General features: G+C 45.3%; 1 protein-coding gene and 1 long non-coding RNA gene across 10 annotated transcripts in view; one reads left to right on the top strand and one right to left on the bottom strand.

Annotated features, from left to right (window-relative positions):
* The window catches only part of MAP7D2 (MAP7 domain containing 2), a 140,637-nt gene that overhangs the window by 25,673 nt on the left and 94,861 nt on the right, over positions 1-20,103 (top strand). The gene's annotated exons all lie outside the window — the stretch shown is intronic.
* LOC134607691 (uncharacterized) overlaps positions 1-20,103 on the bottom strand; it is a 39,183-nt gene that overhangs the window by 17,404 nt on the left and 1,676 nt on the right. The window contains exon 2 of the long non-coding RNA XR_010090682.1: positions 19,854-19,974. This is a non-coding gene — a long non-coding RNA (uncharacterized LOC134607691). The remainder of the gene's footprint in view (positions 1-19,853; positions 19,975-20,103) is intronic.

Here is a 20,103-nt window from a genome sequence, read left to right as displayed (position 1 = left end):
AGTTGAATTAATAACAAAAAAAATAGACGATTGGAAATAAATATTTGCCGTGCATTTTCTTTCACACAGAGCTCATCCTTTCTCTTCTTTTCTTATGTCTGCCATCTTTTCAACAGGCCCCATAATGTTCTACATCACTGTAAGGCTTTACTTGTAGTGGTTCTGTTATGAAAAACTGGCTATGTATTGTGTTGATAATTTTTAGATCTTTTTTTTCTTCTAAAGATTCTAGCTAACCCCACGCACTGAATATTATCAGACAGTCAAAGAACCACTTACTGCGCAATGGAATGTTGGGAACTACTTTATAAATTACAGACTCTGATTGGCTGCTGACATCGTATGTTTTCTGCAGCCTGATTTTTTTTAATCAGTAACTGAGGATATTAAAGATGGTAGGGGCGGAGCCTACCCTTCAATGGAGTAAGACGTGTGCTCCCCTAGCTCTCCTACCCCGGGCATACAATCAGCATCCATCAGCCTCCACGAAGGTGCATCTCACCCCCAAAACCGACTGAAGTCACACAGCAACCCCACCACTACACAACCAGATGGGGGGAACTAAAAAAAGAAAAGAATCCACGCCGTCAGTGGCCACAATGTTCCGCGCCAAAGAAGACAAACCGCCATCTTGGGCCCAGAGCCAGGCTGACACGGGCTCAGACTCCGACGAGAGCGGCCGAGAAACCTCAGACACATCTCCACTCACCAAAGATGATCTCCGGAAAATGCTCCGAGAAACATCGGCCGACATCAAGGCCTACACTACCGCGGCGCTTGAAAAGCAAATATCAGGCCTCAAAGAAGACATGGAGGCTCTGGCCTCCCGCACGGGCGCCACGGAACGCCTCATAAAAGAGACCCAGACGCAAACAGCCTCCCAAGGCAAAACAATTGAAAACCTGACGGACAGGGTACACTTTCTGGAAGATGGCCTGGAAGATTTAAACAACAGATCCCGCAGGCAAAATATCCGCATACGGGGCCTACCAGAAACAGTCTTACCAGACGCAATACTGCCGACCGTTACTGCAGTATTTCACTCCCTATTACCGGACACCCCAGAGCAGGACATCTACATTGAGCGGGCACACCGGGCGCTAAGGCCACCGATGTTCAACACAAACATCCCCAGAGATATAATCGTGAAGCTCCTACACTTCCCGATAAAAGAAAAACTCATGAATGCGGCCAGAAGTCACCCACCTCTATACCAAGGTCAACAGCTACACTTTTATCAAGACTTGGCACCATCCACATTGCGGAAACGCAGAGAACTGAAACCCCTCACCACCGCACTACTAGAAACTGGATGGCGCTACATGTGGGGGCACCCCTTTAGACTGACCGTAAAGAAAGGAGAACAAACCTTCACCCTCCATCAGGTCACGGACATGCAAGACTTCGCAGCACATCTGGGAATCCCCCTGCGATATCCCCCAACGGACCCCATCCGCCCTACCCCTGGAGATAACAGCCGTAAAGACAGACCCCGCACTACCGCGAACCGCATGCAAGCAAGGCGCAATCCGACACCGGCCTCACAGGACTCTACCCAAACGGACACTTGAACGACTCCACAAGCAGCCGCCAGTACTACCCTGGCAGACCCAATCAAGGCGGACAGACCCACTCCGCGAACACGATCCAAGGACACTGTACCTCTGGTAGTATATTCTACGACAGGTTACACCCCAGTTCATGTTTTTGATTGTTATTATGGTTTATCACAAATGTTGTAGTTAACCACCAGACCTTGGCACCTTAGGGCTCTAAACCCGCTCCCCACAAGGCCCAGACCTGCCAGACCCAAACGTACAGTAAAACTCACAAGCGCAGGGGGCAAAGTATAAATCCCACAAACCCCAAACCCTGACCGGGAAGAGAGGAGGCCTCCCAACCGCACTAACCACTCGCCCCGGGTCATAACAGGCCGCGAGGCTAAGTAAAAGACTTCCCCGGTCTCCTTAAGCCCAATTTCAGCAACCTAACCCCTGCGCAACCCGACCCAGCACCTCGAATAACGAAGCACATTAAGGCCACACACCGGTGCCACCGGACGGTCTCTCCTCCCCACTCCCAGCACTTAAAGCAGAGGGCTGAGGGCCCTCCCGGTCCCCTAAAGACCAACTCTAGCAGACCGACCCATACGCAACCCAACCCGGTACACTAAGAATCGAGGCACACCAAGACCACAAACCGGAGTCAATGGCCAGCTCCTCTCCCTCAGCCCCTGCCACCCTTCTCCCTCTTTATCTCCCTCTAGCAATAAGCGGGTTTTGGGGGGGGGGGGGGGGGGGGGAGGGGGATGGGGGGGGGGAAGTACATACGATAGAGGCCCACAGAATTTGCAAGGCCTCCTAACCGGATCGAACCGATCTGACACGATCACAGAGCACCTAAGGGGAATCGCAGGTTCCCACACGCGGAGGCTACTCCAAAAAACGTTATGTCTGTTTTGTAAAATTTGTCTCACCCTGAAGCAATTCTTATGTATATATTTATGTTCGCAAAAGTACAGCATAATCTACTGTTTATATTATGTACCATATATATAGAACTGTTTTGAGTTACTCTGCACATGGGGGCAATACCAGTTGACTATATACAGCACCCCACCGGATGACACACCACCTATTACCCCTCAGACAACATGACACCGCTCCGCCTATGCTTACACATCTAACCCCCTGAAATCAACAAGCATCCCACCAACCCCATAGGGACAATACATCCTGACTAACAGACAATTAGAGACATGCAACCAAGACTGTACACCCCGCCCCCACACGCACCCCTGCCCCTCAGCAAAACCACACCAAACTCCCGAACCGTTGAGATGAGACCGCAAGCCTTACCTGAGCAACCAAGACTGCCCACTCAATGATAAGCAAACAATTACATACCTTGCACCCACTGGAACCCGCAAGCATTCAGATCCATGCACTACAACCACCATATCACCAAACAAACATCAACCCCTACATCACCTCCCCAAGACACCGCGATAAGCACACGCAACCAAGGAACCACACTTACACCCAACTGGGGACAGAACAGCACACACCATAAACACGAAAAACACCCTCACAGCCTCACTACCCACTAGACGAACATCAGCCACCCACAATTCAATAACACACACACCGAACAGCTGAACCCCCAACATACCCACGCTCACGCAAAACAAGACAAAACACTGGAACACTAGACACCCCCACTTAAACCACCTTACTCGAGATGCACCACCGGAGCCAACACAAAAAACCCGGGGACAGAGAGGGAGAGGCGAAGCACCGACCCACCTCCCACCTCAAAACCCCAACCAACCGTACACCACCAGAACCACCCGACCACTGAGTCACTACAAGCACACCCGAACCCTCCATAGCACACAACCAACAATTACCCACCCGCACAAACCCAACCGCCCACACGACGCCTGGCAACCCGATAGTAAGACCAGGATCCAACAAACCCCCTAGTCTCAGTCCCACCCGGGACACCCGACACCCACACACCCCCCCCCCCCAAACCGCCACCCCTCACCAATTCCCCCCCCGAACTCTCGCCCCCCCCCAGTTTACCAAGGACCACGCACCGACACATAACACAAACAACTGAAACCAGACAAAACACACAACAAACACAACGCAGCAACTCCCAGCATGCCAGCCACACTGACCTGCCTATCTATAAATTGCAAAGGGCTAAACAACCCGGCCAAACGACACCAACTTATGAGATGGGCAAACAGATCTAAGGCGGACGTCCTCCTCCTCCAGGAGACGCACTACACCGAAGCCAAACAGTTCCCTCTCCTAAGCCGACATTACCGAATCAATCATTTCGCCAGCTCCCCTCACGACAAACATAACGGAGTAGCTATCGTCATACGAAAATCGTGCCCACTCGCCATCCAACGCACAATAGCAGACCCACAAGGCCGATACCTCACAGTCACAGGCAAAATAGGCACACACTCGTACGCCTTCACCTCCGTATATGCCCCAAACGTACCCTCTAGCACATTCTGGCAAACGTTACAAGCGCACTTAGCCCTTTTTCCTTCCCACCACTCCATACTTGGAGGGGACTTCAACGCCACCCCATCACCCTCAGTAGACAGACACCGCACGCGCACGCACACTCAACACAAACAACCAACGGCCAAAGCCGACAAACTGCTCTCTTCTTTCATCTCACGCACCCACCTACTAGACGCCTGGAGATCGCAACACCCAACATCCCTGGACTACACCTTCTTTTCACACCCACACCACTCATACTCCCGTATCGATCTCTTCCTCATCTCCCCAGCACTAGCACCGCAAGTCCACACCACATCCATAGGCCCCATTACATGGTCTGACCACGCAGAAATAACGCTCACAATCAGCCTGCCATGCACAGTCAGACCATGGTCTTGGAGACTAAATCCCCACCTGCTACACAACCCACGAATCAGACAAGAAGTAGACAGAGCCCTCGCAGAATATTTTCAATTAAACACAGACGCAGACACCTCGGAAGGGACACTTTGGGCAGCCCACAAGGCAGTAATCAGGGGAGTCCTAATAAACCAGGCGACTATCCACAAAAAACAACAGATTGCACATCTAGAAAGCGCACTCAAAACCCTCAGAACCCTCGAAGCAAAACACAAAATCGACCCAACGCAGGAGCTAACCGAACAAATTAAAAAATGCCAAACAGACATCAAAACACATATGGCAAAAGACTCCACAAAAGCCCTGCTATGGTCAAAGCAACTCTTTTACGATAAAGCCAACAAAGCCGACACCCTACTCGCACGAAAACTCAAACAGAGAACCGAAAACAAACAGATACACAAGATACGCACCCCGGACGGGTCAGTCACAGAGGCCCCAAACGAGATCGCCAGCGTCTTCCAAAAATACTACGAGGCTCTATACGACCACTCACCGGCAGCACGCCACAACCCAACACCTATCGAAACACTCACAGAACGCTACCTCAACCACGTAACATTACCCACCCTTAATGGAGAAACAGCACAATCGCTGGCCAACCCCATATTAACAGTTGAAATTGCAAGAGCCATAAAAGCCCTGAAACCCAACAAGAGCCCGGGCCCGGACGGATTCACCGGGCTCTACTACAAAACGTACGCCCCCACCCTGATCCCACACCTATGCAACCTGTACAATGCTATATTAAACGGCGACCCCCTACCAAAAGACATGCTACAAGCCAACATCTGCCTCCTCCCAAAACCCAACAAATCTCACTTAGAACCAGGACACTACCGACCGATCTCCCTCCTCAACGTTGACATAAAACTGTTTACCAAAATCCTCGCCGACCGACTAAACCCCCTCATACCCAAACTAATACATCCAGACCAAGTAGGCTTCATACCGGCACGACAGGCCAGCGACAATACGAGACGGACGTACGACCTCATATGGACGGCACAGACTAGACACATACCGACCCTCTTTCTATCACTTGACGCAGAAAAAGCCTTTGACAGACTGTTATGGCCCTTCCTATTCGTTACCCTACTCAAATTCGGATTCCCACAAACATTCATAACCGCTCTACAAGTATTATACGCCACCCCGCAAGCCCATCTCCTACTACCATTGACACACCCCCCTTCCTTCACAATATATAACGGCACACGTCAGGGATGCCCCCTATCCCCACTCCTCTTCGCGCTCTCCCTAGAACCACTCCTACAATCACTCAGATCAGACGAAAGCATACAAGGACTGAAAATCCGCGAGGAGGAATATAAAACAGCTGCATATGCAGATGACCTACTCATTACAATAACAGAACCAACAACGTCCCTCCCACCACTTCTTCAAGCCCTAGAGACCTACGCTAAAGTATCTGGATACAAACTAAACATCGACAAGACCGAGGTCCTGGCCATCCATATAGACACCCCCACTAAAACAGCCATACGCCTGACTTACCCCTTTGACTTCACACCCACATACATCAAATACCTAGGTATTGCTATACCAACGGACCTCTCCCGCTGCTATGAACTAAACTACACCCCCACGATCCAAAAAATCAAACAAGACATAGACAAATGGCAAAACATGCCGATATCATGGCTGGGCAGGCTAACATCGATTAAGATGAACGTCCTACCAAGACTTTTATACTTATTCCAAACTCTACCAATCCCGATCAATCACGCAGATTTTAAACAACTACAAACCACCATCGATAAATTCATCTGGGCCAACAGACGTACCAGGATTAAAAGACAGACCCTATACGTCCCCAACAAAGCAGGGGGTCTAGGCCTCCCACATCTCATCCATTATTATCAGGCAGCCCAGCTAACACAAGCACAACACTGGCACGTCCCCAGCGGTACCAAGCGATGGGTAGACTTAGAGCACGATATCTTTGGTAGAGACTTCCCCTCACTGTATATTTGGCTCCCCAGAACAGCCAGGCCCCACCTACCCCAAACATACGATAAAGTACATACGATAGAGGCCCACAGAATTTGCAAGGCCTCCTAACCGGATCGAACCGATCTGACACGATCACAGAGCACCTAAGGGGAATCGCAGGTTCCCACACGCGGAGGCTACTCCAAAAAACGTTATGTCTGTTTTGTAAAATTTGTCTCACCCTGAAGCAATTCTTATGTATATATTTATGTTCGCAAAAGTACAGCATAATCTACTGTTTATATTATGTACCATATATATAGAACTGTTTTGAGTTACTCTGCACATGGGGGCAATACCAGTTGACTATATACAGCACCCCACCGGATGACACACCACCTATTACCCCTCAGACAACATGACACCGCTCCGCCTATGCTTACACATCTAACCCCCTGAAATCAACAAGCATCCCACCAACCCCATAGGGACAATACATCCTGACTAACAGACAATTAGAGACATGCAACCAAGACTGTACACCCCGCCCCCACACGCACCCCTGCCCCTCAGCAAAACCACACCAAACTCCCGAACCGTTGAGATGAGACCGCAAGCCTTACCTGAGCAACCAAGACTGCCCACTCAATGATAAGCAAACAATTACATACCTTGCACCCACTGGAACCCGCAAGCATTCAGATCCATGCACTACAACCACCATATCACCAAACAAACATCAACCCCTACATCACCTCCCCAAGACACCGCGATAAGCACACGCAACCAAGGAACCACACTTACACCCAACTGGGGACAGAACAGCACACACCATAAACACGAAAAACACCCTCACAGCCTCACTACCCACTAGACGAACATCAGCCACCCACAATTCAATAACACACACACCGAACAGCTGAACCCCCAACATACCCACGCTCACGCAAAACAAGACAAAACACTGGAACACTAGACACCCCCACTTAAACCACCTTACTCGAGATGCACCACCGGAGCCAACACAAAAAACCCGGGGACAGAGAGGGAGAGGCGAAGCACCGACCCACCTCCCACCTCAAAACCCCAACCAACCGTACACCACCAGAACCACCCGACCACTGAGTCACTACAAGCACACCCGAACCCTCCATAGCACACAACCAACAATTACCCACCCGCACAAACCCAACCGCCCACACGACGCCTGGCAACCCGATAGTAAGACCAGGATCCAACAAACCCCCTAGTCTCAGTCCCACCCGGGACACCCGACACCCACACACCCCCCCCCCCAAACCGCCACCCCTCACCAATTCCCCCCCCGAACTCTCGCCCCCCCCCAGTTTACCAAGGACCATGCACCGACACATAACACAAACAACTGAAACCAGACAAAACACACAACAAACACAACGCAGCAACTCCCAGCATGCCAGCCACACTGACCTGCCTATCTATAAATTGCAAAGGGCTAAACAACCCGGCCAAACGACACCAACTTATGAGATGGGCAAACAGATCTAAGGCGGACGTCCTCCTCCTCCAGGAGACGCACTACACCGAAGCCAAACAGTTCCCTCTCCTAAGCCGACATTACCGAATCAATCATTTCGCCAGCTCCCCTCACGACAAACATAACGGAGTAGCTATCGTCATACGAAAATCGTGCCCACTCGCCATCCAACGCACAATAGCAGACCCACAAGGCCGATACCTCACAGTCACAGGCAAAATAGGCACACACTCGTACGCCTTCACCTCCGTATATGCCCCAAACGTACCCTCTAGCACATTCTGGCAAACGTTACAAGCGCACTTAGCCCTTTTTCCTTCCCACCACTCCATACTTGGAGGGGACTTCAACGCCACCCCATCACCCTCAGTAGACAGACACCGCACGCGCACGCACACTCAACACAAACAACCAACGGCCAAAGCCGACAAACTGCTCTCTTCTTTCATCTCACGCACCCACCTACTAGACGCCTGGAGATCGCAACACCCAACATCCCTGGACTACACCTTCTTTTCACACCCACACCACTCATACTCCCGTATCGATCTCTTCCTCATCTCCCCAGCACTAGCACCGCAAGTCCACACCACATCCATAGGCCCCATTACATGGTCTGACCACGCAGAAATAACGCTCACAATCAGCCTGCCATGCACAGTCAGACCATGGTCTTGGAGACTAAATCCCCACCTGCTACACAACCCACGAATCAGACAAGAAGTAGACAGAGCCCTCGCAGAATATTTTCAATTAAACACAGACGCAGACACCTCGGAAGGGACACTTTGGGCAGCCCACAAGGCAGTAATCAGGGGAGTCCTAATAAACCAGGCGACTATCCACAAAAAACAACAGATTGCACATCTAGAAAGCGCACTCAAAACCCTCAGAACCCTCGAAGCAAAACACAAAATCGACCCAACGCAGGAGCTAACCGAACAAATTAAAAAATGCCAAACAGACATCAAAACACATATGGCAAAAGACTCCACAAAAGCCCTGCTATGGTCAAAGCAACTCTTTTACGATAAAGCCAACAAAGCCGACACCCTACTCGCACGAAAACTCAAACAGAGAACCGAAAACAAACAGATACACAAGATACGCACCCCGGACGGGTCAGTCACAGAGGCCCCAAACGAGATCGCCAGCGTCTTCCAAAAATACTACGAGGCTCTATACGACCACTCACCGGCAGCACGCCACAACCCAACACCTATCGAAACACTCACAGAACGCTACCTCAACCACGTAACATTACCCACCCTTAATGGAGAAACAGCACAATCGCTGGCCAACCCCATATTAACAGTTGAAATTGCAAGAGCCATAAAAGCCCTGAAACCCAACAAGAGCCCGGGCCCGGACGGATTCACCGGGCTCTACTACAAAACGTACGCCCCCACCCTGATCCCACACCTATGCAACCTGTACAATGCTATATTAAACGGCGACCCCCTACCAAAAGACATGCTACAAGCCAACATCTGCCTCCTCCCAAAACCCAACAAATCTCACTTAGAACCAGGACACTACCGACCGATCTCCCTCCTCAACGTTGACATAAAACTGTTTACCAAAATCCTCGCCGACCGACTAAACCCCCTCATACCCAAACTAATACATCCAGACCAAGTAGGCTTCATACCGGCACGACAGGCCAGCGACAATACGAGACGGACGTACGACCTCATATGGACGGCACAGACTAGACACATACCGACCCTCTTTCTATCACTTGACGCAGAAAAAGCCTTTGACAGACTGTTATGGCCCTTCCTATTCGTTACCCTACTCAAATTCGGATTCCCACAAACATTCATAACCGCTCTACAAGTATTATACGCCACCCCGCAAGCCCATCTCCTACTACCATTGACACACCCCCCTTCCTTCACAATATATAACGGCACACGTCAGGGATGCCCCCTATCCCCACTCCTCTTCGCGCTCTCCCTAGAACCACTCCTACAATCACTCAGATCAGACGAAAGCATACAAGGACTGAAAATCCGCGAGGAGGAATATAAAACAGCTGCATATGCAGATGACCTACTCATTACAATAACAGAACCAACAACGTCCCTCCCACCACTTCTTCAAGCCCTAGAGACCTACGCTAAAGTATCTGGATACAAACTAAACATCGACAAGACCGAGGTCCTGGCCATCCATATAGACACCCCCACTAAAACAGCCATACGCCTGACTTACCCCTTTGACTTCACACCCACATACATCAAATACCTAGGTATTGCTATACCAACGGACCTCTCCCGCTGCTATGAACTAAACTACACCCCCACGATCCAAAAAATCAAACAAGACATAGACAAATGGCAAAACATGCCGATATCATGGCTGGGCAGGCTAACATCGATTAAGATGAACGTCCTACCAAGACTTTTATACTTATTCCAAACTCTACCAATCCCGATCAATCACGCAGATTTTAAACAACTACAAACCACCATCGATAAATTCATCTGGGCCAACAGACGTACCAGGATTAAAAGACAGACCCTATACGTCCCCAACAAAGCAGGGGGTCTAGGCCTCCCACATCTCATCCATTATTATCAGGCAGCCCAGCTAACACAAGCACAACACTGGCACGTCCCCAGCGGTACCAAGCGATGGGTAGACTTAGAGCACGATATCTTTGGTAGAGACTTCCCCTCACTGTATATTTGGCTCCCCAGAACAGCCAGGCCCCACCTACCCCAAACATCACCTGCAATCCTCAACACAATCAAAATATGGGACAAAGTAACCCCAAAAAGCGGCTTGACTTCACAACCCTCACCACTGACGCCGATACTTCGCAACACACACTTCCCACCCGGCATGACACCGAAAGACTTCGCCCGCTTCGAAGAAAACGACCTCACACGACTACACCACTTCTACAGAAACCGAAAACCGATACCATTCGCAGAACTTCCACAAACCATACCATTCCGCACCTTCGACATGTTCCGCCACCTACAACTCAGAAGCTTCCTAGAAACACCAACAATTACACAGGCCGGCACAAAACCACTCACGCCCTTTGAGAAACACTGCCTACAAAACCCAACGCACAAAGGACAAATCTCCCAGCTATACACCCACATAATCCAAAACGTTAAGGACGGCGCACTCACATACGTGTCGGCTTGGGAGAGGGATATAGGGCAGGCCGAGGACCCATCAGACTGGGCAAACATATGGGAAGCCACAGCCTCCATATCCATATGTGTAAACCACAAGGAACAAGCGTACAAGACGTTACTGAGATGGTACGTCACCCCTTTAAAACTTAAACAGATGGGCAGGTCAAACACTGACCTATGCTGGAAAGGCTGCGGACACAGAGGCACTTACATACACATGTGGTGGGATTGTGTCCATACCACACAAGTATGGAACCAAATAGAAATAATGGTCTCACAGATCCTCCACACAGACATCCCACATGACCCATGGATATGGCTCCTATCCAAACCCATGGCCAACACACCAAGGTCCCACAACAAACTGATAGCCAAAATCGCGCTCGCCACCAGAAGAGCCATCGCCGAAAAATGGGGTAGCCCAGACACACCCACACTGGACACAGTGAAGAGAAAAATAAAAGACACAATTAAAATGGACGAATTGTCCGCACTGATCCACGACACAACTAAAAATTTCAAAAAAATTTGGGACCCATGGTTCTATGCATTCCCATTAACGACCTAGCCAACAACCAACACTAACATAACACAACACCTCACAAACCCAATAACCACACACACCCTAAGACCATAACCCTAGCCCTCCCATCCCCCCCCTGAACCTGAAGACCATCCACACACCCCCCCATACCCCCCCTCACTCCCTCACAGTCCAAGCCGCTACGCGGACCGAAACCAAATGCCAACCCAAGGATAAAGGTCCCACATAACTAGGAGACAGCTCCACATTGGACACCTAGGGCACACACGAACACCTACCAATGCTCAACTGAACACCGACACACTAGAGATTCGCACCCCACACCACACTACATACAACACCAAAAAGTCACCCGACCTGCACTCAGACCGACGTCCTACGACAGCCAACGAACTACTCAAAGCACGAAGAACATCTGACATAGACCAGAACGACACGAATAATCACCCACCCAGACCCCCCCCTCACACGAGGGGAGCCCGAACCCCAACGAACCGACCCGACCACCTCTATAAGCAAACACGAGGGGCACAATAAAACCCCCAGGAAACCATAACATAAACTGAACCCCTCAGTCTCAAACACGCTACCCAGACCACTAGAACAAGTCACACTACAAGAGACTTGAATACTCACTGGGACAAAATTGCCGACAACGAACAAAGCAGAGCTACTGTCCACTTGTATAAATCAACGAAATGCCTATATGTAAACACACTGTATAGCATATACTTCTCCTTAACCAACCTCTTACCCCCCCGCTTCCATTCTGTACCCCTGAAACCCTATCAAAATCCACAAAGTTGGTAAAAATGTACACCGAAATGATATATTGGTTTGCTTTGTTCGCATACTGTTAAAAATACTCGTTTGTTATGTGCAATGTGTATTTTAAACCTTGAACCCCCCACTTTCTTTTCTGTACCCCCACCCCATAAAACGAAAAATCTTCCAAAATAAAGAATTTATAAAAAAAAAAAAAGATGGTAATTGTGGCGATTTCAGCTAACCATTAATTGCTTATAACAATGTTATAATAAGCTGTTTAACTTTTGGTGTATATTGATTTTTGGAAATACATTTCCAGGTGACAGTGCCTTCTGTGATAACAGGCCCAAATGCCATGCGACCGCCTTAACGTAGGAGAAGCCAGATAAATTGGAAAGTGCAGATGGTTTAATTTTTAACTTTTTTAACTTTCTCATCCACTAGATGGCAATACATTTCTAAACAGGCATCACAAAATATTGTATGGATGTGCGATGTGAGTGGGTATTCATATGCCTCATTGTTACTTTCAAAGCAAAAGAGGCTCTTGCCCAACCAGACCTGGAGAGATACTTGTAAACATCACCCTTCCGTCAAATCTTAGTATTGGGTGTTCCTTTTGTAGCCACTCCTTTGATTCCCATGGATGATGAGACTATTTCTGTCTTCATGGGTGCGCTCTGTCATGACTTGTGCCAGAAAAGAGTTATTAATACACTTGAGATCACCTTTTTCTGGAAGCCACCATTGCTTTGTGGCATTCGACTTGGGAACAGGACAGTTAAGACTAGGAATGCACCGAAATTTTGGCCAAAAATGGGCCTATCCCGAAAAGGGGTGAAATCTCTTGAAAATTACACCCCCCTTCCCTTGCGTGCTGTACTGAAATGTATAGTGATAGCACCCTACAGCTAGTCTGGACTAATAAAACCAGCCTGTATTGATTAGGTCTGCATAATGACAGTGATTAAACAAGCATTCACAGTAGCCTGAATTAAAACTAACTATACTAAGTTCTAAGGAAGGAAACGCTCATTACACATCATAGCTGCAAAGTAGTTACTCTAACAAACCGTAAACACAGCTGTTTAAATCTCTCATGCATTGCCTGAAAGCTAGCCATGCTTTTCCCATTGTGCTCAAATGCCTTCTCACTATGAAGCTACTTAACCCCTTAACGCAGATAGGGCGTACTATGCTGCCCCTCATTTAATGAGCCTAAACGCCATTAGGGCGGCATAGTACGCCCTTACGATCGTTACCTCCCCTGTCCCTGCACACTTACATGGACCGGTGATCCACGGTGATCCTGGGCTGGGGGACTGTCTCTCGAGACAGGCAGTCCCCATGCGTACAATAAAATACAAAACAATATTAATACACAATATATACAAAATTTAACATAGAACAGGTAGGAAATATATAATGATTACCAATATATGTATATGTATATATGTGTGTGTGTGTGTGTGTGTAAATATATATAAATCTAAAATCATTTGGGAAAAAAAGTCGTTTTCGGCCAAGGGCATCATGAAATTTTCAGTTTCGGCCCAGAATTTCCATTTCGGTGCATCCCTAGTTGGAGGCTGTTCCTTATTAACTGCATTTCTCATCTCTATCATTTTATACCTTGGCCACACATCACTACATTGGCATTTACTGGTGCATGGAAATCTCAGTTGTGTGTCACTCTAACAGACAAATATTGGACCAACTAGACCAGGAATGCCCAAAAGGTAGATCCCCAGATGTTGCAGAACTACAACTCACATGATGCTTTGCATTCCTATAGAAAGCATCATGGAAGCTGTAGTTTTAAAACATCTGAGAATCTAGCTTTTGGGCACTCCTGAACTAGACAGTAACATTTCTTACAAATGTTCCATCTCCTCTAGGGTCTGGGAAATGCATGAGAGATTTAAACAAATGTTCCATCTCCTCTAGGGTCAGGGAAACTATGTACAGGCTAATGATAAGGTGGTACCACACTGGTGGCTTTCGTGACAGAGTCCTTGATGTGCCTTTACAAGGCTCGAGGTGCCTGCATCATGTAGTGAGACTTACACATGACTCGACAGAATAAGACCATATGCAAAGCAACATGCAAGTTTTCTTTACACCTACTTGCAATCCTGTCTTTATTTTTTTTTAATCTCTTCCTGTTTAAAGCAGAACCCCATTTTTCCTCTGTCCTGCTGTTTAAGAAAGTTATTCATTTACCAAAGTGCATTAAAAATTCTGAGCGCTTTTAGAGGTGCGTATGGTCCGACTCCGGTCGGAGAGCCTCATAAGATGAGGGAAAACATTGCATTCACAGCAGGCATGCTCAGTAGCAATGTTTGTTAGAAAGTTAAAAAACATTCATCTGTGCTTAGTGCAGTGATTTCAGCCACCGGGACAGTGTTTAAATTACATATATCTCCCTGAAAGGGAACTTGCAATCTGTGTTTCATGGATAACATGTCAAGCCTTTTTCTGAGCACCTCTGGGTGGCATCATGCATGAGTTATTCCTCTCTTGCAGCTGTCATTACTCTAATACTATCCTTACCTTTTTGTGTCACTTTACCCCACTCCCTCTAGTATGTAAGCTCATTGAGCAGGGCCCTCAACCCCTCTGTTCCTGTGTGTCCAACATGTCTGGTTAGAACTACATGTTTGTTCGTCCACCCACTGTAAAGCGCTGCGGAATTTGTTGGCGCTATATAAATAATAACATAATAATAATAATAATAATAATAATAATAATAATAATCCTGCACATAAAGCATCACAATTAATGGTGGTAAGGTTTGTCAATCTCCATACACAATTTCTCACTGTGTTAAAGGGGTTGAAAGAATACATTGCATGGAGATCACGATTCAGCCCGCAAATTTGCCAACCATAACCCATTGAGTTTTTTGTTTTATTGGGAAGAAAATGCTTCCCAAGACATTTATACCCTGATAATTTCCAGAGATGTGGAAGGCTCAGCCTTTGTCACTTCCTTCTTGACTTTTTTCTCGTCACTTTGTCATCGCGCTTTCCTTCTTCTATCAACTGCCTTTATACATAGCCTTGGTTTATTGCACTACCTTCTGTATCCTGGCTCTAGAGTTATATGGGGTCAAGAAATATATTTTCAATATTCTCTGTGATACAAATTCGTATGATTTGCTTAATGGTATTTTTTATGTATTGTCGGTGCTGTTTTTCTTTTCTACATTGCATTTATTTGTTGTATCATGTTTTATTGGCAAAACATTTATTTATAATAAATAGGATGTCACTATGCATTAACAGATGAATTTTTGAGACCAGGACTGTCCATTAAATTTTTTTTAAAGGTCTTCGTTAACTATAAAATTGAATTTTCTGCTCAAAGGACAAACCTTGCGGATGGCAAAGCCAGTGGAGTCTCACTGCCGTTCAGATGCAGTTTGAGAAATGAGGCACTAACATAAAGCTCAGAGCGCTCTTTAATTAGCATGGGCTCTGACTCTTTGCATACAGACGTGCAAACTTTCCAAGGTTAGCAGCAAATGCACTCTGCCAGATAAGACACAGCATTTCAGGTTACGCCTTAAATGATCAAACATTACAATTTTATAGTGCTGAAATTTAGGACATTTGCCAGGGTTCAATATATTTGTCTGACACGTGATCTATTCTATCCAAAATAGGTGGACGGCTGTTTGTTCAATATTGTAATGTCAGTGTGTACTTAAGAAAATTGCAATTTCCCACAGGTAGACTGGTTGGTAACAATTGGCGAGTTTAAGTAGGGTCACTGAAAGGGAGTGTCACAGACTGACATGCATGCCAAGCAGACATCAGACTTGAAAACATCCCTGCATATGTGCACAACACATTTAAAGCATCTGTCTCTATTGTCAACAGAACATACACGCTCAGGGGAGGACTGGCGATGGGTGCAGGGGTGCATTGTTTATATTAAACAATATTTTTAAACTGAATTTTCTTAATATTATATTAATTATAATCAATATAAAATTAAGAAAAGGAGTGGAGTTGTCTGCTTTGTTCTTAAATCGGGCTGTATTTTTCCAGTTGCCCCCAGGCCAAATGTAGCTGGCCCTCCCCTGCTCATCCTAATACAAAGATTTTCCTTGTCCAATTCTGGTAAAACATTGAATAAATAATAAGAAATAATGAAATGCTTGACAAAAGGGAGCTTATGCATCTCTCTGCACATCCAAATATTAGTACTCCCCAAGTTCTTGCTACTCTGAAAGGTGCCTTCAGGGCTTACTGCAAAGGAACTGTGGCCACATAGTGGGAGATCACTTCTTTCAAATATTGTTTATTGAGTTTTTCAAATATATATATATATATGTAATAACAATAAACATATCGACAATACACATTGCTAATACATGAGTTTAACAGCAATGAGTCTACAGTTACCAGCAATATAATGAAAAGAAAAAGAATTGAAACATTAAAAAATAAAATAAAAACAAACGTGGAGAAAAATAATAAAAAGAAAAATAAATTAAACAAGAAAATAGGTTTATATGTAAAATCATCCTTAAAAAATAAATTATTTTTAGTTATTTTATATATACTTATTTACAAAGTGACAGAAAGTTGTTGCAATATTAAAAGTATATATTTACATATTTTGGTCAAATTGGTATCACACTGATACATTGTACTAGCTTCAGAATTGTTTTCCCCATTTATTCCATTCTTGTCTTAATCTAATATAGGCTCTCCTCACTTACCAACCGGGTTCCGTTCTCATGACTCGTCGTAAAACGAATTGGTCGGTAAGTGAGGATGCTCTACAGAGCATGCGCACCAGTGCAGGTCTATGTTCGGGGAACATCGACAAACGCACCAGAACAGGGAATCCCTCAAATCTATGTTCCGCTAAAGTTCCCCAAACATAGACCAGCTCTCTAACATGGGAAATTCCTTGAATAACCACGCTAGAGAGCTGGTCATAAGTCTGAGTCGTTGTTAAACAGGTAAGTCGTAAAATGAGGACTACCTGTATTATTTTCCGAGTATTGGCAATAGATTAATTTGTGATGTTTATTATGTAGAATGGAGTATAAAATCTCTTTAACATCTGGCAAGTCACTAATTTTCCGATATCTGGTTATGGTTGTAGTTGCTGTTATTAAATATGTCCCAGCAATATTTTTTGGTGTTTTGGAAGGTGATTTGGAATTCTTTTACATACACAATTTTTAATCTATCTGGGGGTTTAATCTTTGATTGTAAATATTAATTTCTGGACTGATTGCCAGTGTGCGCCCACGTTGGGGCACATCCACCGTATGTGACACAACGACCGTACTTCTTCACACCCCCTCCAACATTTATTCGAATTAGTTAATTTCAATTTATGTAATCTAGATGGGATGAGATACCAAAGATGAATGATTTTGTAGTTGGACTCTAAATGCGCCACACACTGTGTAATGCACCTCAGTGCCGCCTTACATGCAAACCAGTCTATAATATCCAATTATTTTTCTAAATCTTTTTCCCAAGCAAATATTGAATCAAATTTCTGGCTGTTATTTTCTATTAAATATGAATAGCAAATTTAAATGGTTCTTTTTTTGCTGGTATCTAAAATGTATATTTTTTTTCTAAATTTGATAATTCACATTGATATAGTATATTGTTTTATTAAAGGGCCAATTTATTTTGAGTAATTCACTTATTCTTTCATGTGTGGGGCTGTCAGAGTCAGTCAAATTAAATTAAATGTATCTTTTATTTGCATGAATGGGGTAAGTTTGTGTGACGTAAAAAAATCAGTTATACGGAAAATAGAATGTGAAGTCCACTAGTCAATGTTTCAATGTTGCTTTAGACCAAATTTTATTAGTTAATTTTTTTTAGACAAGATGTCTCACACTTTAATTGTAATCTTTGTTGACGGAAACATATAAATGAAATTTGGTCTTTGAGATGGAGGAAGCCAAAGTATGATAATTGAATGTGGGAGAATATTATTTACCTCCATTTGTGGGAGGTCACTTCTATTGGTAACTTCTATATCTCCATTCACAAAACTCCTTTCAGAATAAGTTTATAGCAACTATTGTGCAGCTGCTATCATTTTAGGTAATCTTATCTGATGAATGCTGCGGAGTACCGAATTACATATTCCATAAACTTCTGTTTATTAGTAGTTAATGGAATATACTCTGTCCTCTCAAATCAGAAGGAAAGCTTGAATTGACTGATAACTGCCATCTGCATCCTAGTTTGAGCAGAACTCCAAGTATTTGCACACAGGAACATCAAATTTGACAAATGTTCTTTTTTGCGGATTCTTTCATGCATTTTCTATATATAATGTTTCCGGCAGGTAAGACAGCGCCAGCAGCCGTGACACCTTTAGGCTTAACTGACAGGGTTATTCACTTCAAGTTTTGAAGTGTAGCAAATTGAAACCAATGTTGGCAAAATCTGGGCTAAAATAGTCAATCTGTAACAAACTGTAAAATTTTAGAATTTTTCCACATCTGCTATTTGGACTAAATTCTTCCATTTGTTTCAGTCTGCTACAATTCCTTGTTTAGTGAATATCTGTGTCATGCATGTCTGCTCACAAGTTTCTCTGCTCGACTTGCTGTATCAATGACAATCAGTCGGTTTCACGGTATTCAGTGGGATTGTTGGCTGAATCAACTATCTTTATTCTTTTGTGATCAGACAGTCTGCCCCTAGAGCTAATATTTAATCAGTATGGCATGAATATGAGAAACAGTCAAAATGATACTAAAGGGAAGAAATTAAATATGTCATATTAGCTACCTCATGTTTCGGTGGGCTATGAGGGTGCCATGAAATACATAAATGCTTCCTTATAACTGAAAGGGAGCTCAGCCTGGAACTCATGAAGGTATTTTACTTTTCTGTTGGACATTGAGGGCACATTATTTGGCCTATGCTTCAGCTTAACACATTGTCAATGGGCCACACACATAAGCTAGGCTTGTAGATCAGTTGGTTGGAAGCCAATCATGTGAGTGATATGATGGCTCTGTCGTTGGTGACACAGGTGTCCAAGTCTCCAGTCACTGAGCCGTCTGAGAGGTAGGGGGATGATGAAAGGGAAAATAATATATCAAGCTTTGTTACTTCATTGGTGGAAGTACTCTAAATCGTGTATTGATATTATAAGGATTCTCCATTTTCATACTCGATGTAGGCTGCCCTTCCTGTTGCTATGTTTTAGCCATGTCCTGTCTTTATAGATGGATTGTTCCAGGTATGGATCTATCAGGTTTTAAAGATTGTATGTTTGTGTGATGTTAAGGTAAGCCAAAATTAAGTTCAGTGAGTCTTTCTGCCTCACATTCCATACTCCAACCCTTTCTAATTATATTTTACTTTTACTTTAGAATGCCCTATAGGGAAATATTTACTTGGTCCAACCCTACTTATTTCAAATGAAAAACCATTTAAAAACAAGAATAAGCTTACTTAGGATCCGGCACTGGGCAAAATTCCCTGCGATTCCTTTCACACTCCATCTTATATCAGACCTTTCCTCTCCACGGTCCCATGTAATTAAGCATTTCATTGGACCATTCTCACCATACAGCTGATGCGGGAGGGAGGAAGCAGGGGTAGACAAGTCAGGTGGACACAGGTCATGTATAAATCCTGAGAGTGAACATTTCCATCTTGGCTCCCTGTTAGTAATTACCGTAAGCTCCTTTTTTGGTCTTTA

This window comes from Pelobates fuscus, chromosome 1 (genome assembly GCF_036172605.1).
Source record: "Pelobates fuscus isolate aPelFus1 chromosome 1, aPelFus1.pri, whole genome shotgun sequence".
In the NCBI taxonomy this organism is placed as follows: domain Eukaryota; kingdom Metazoa; phylum Chordata; class Amphibia; order Anura; family Pelobatidae; genus Pelobates; species Pelobates fuscus.
This window is presented reverse-complemented; position numbering and strand designations above follow the sequence as displayed.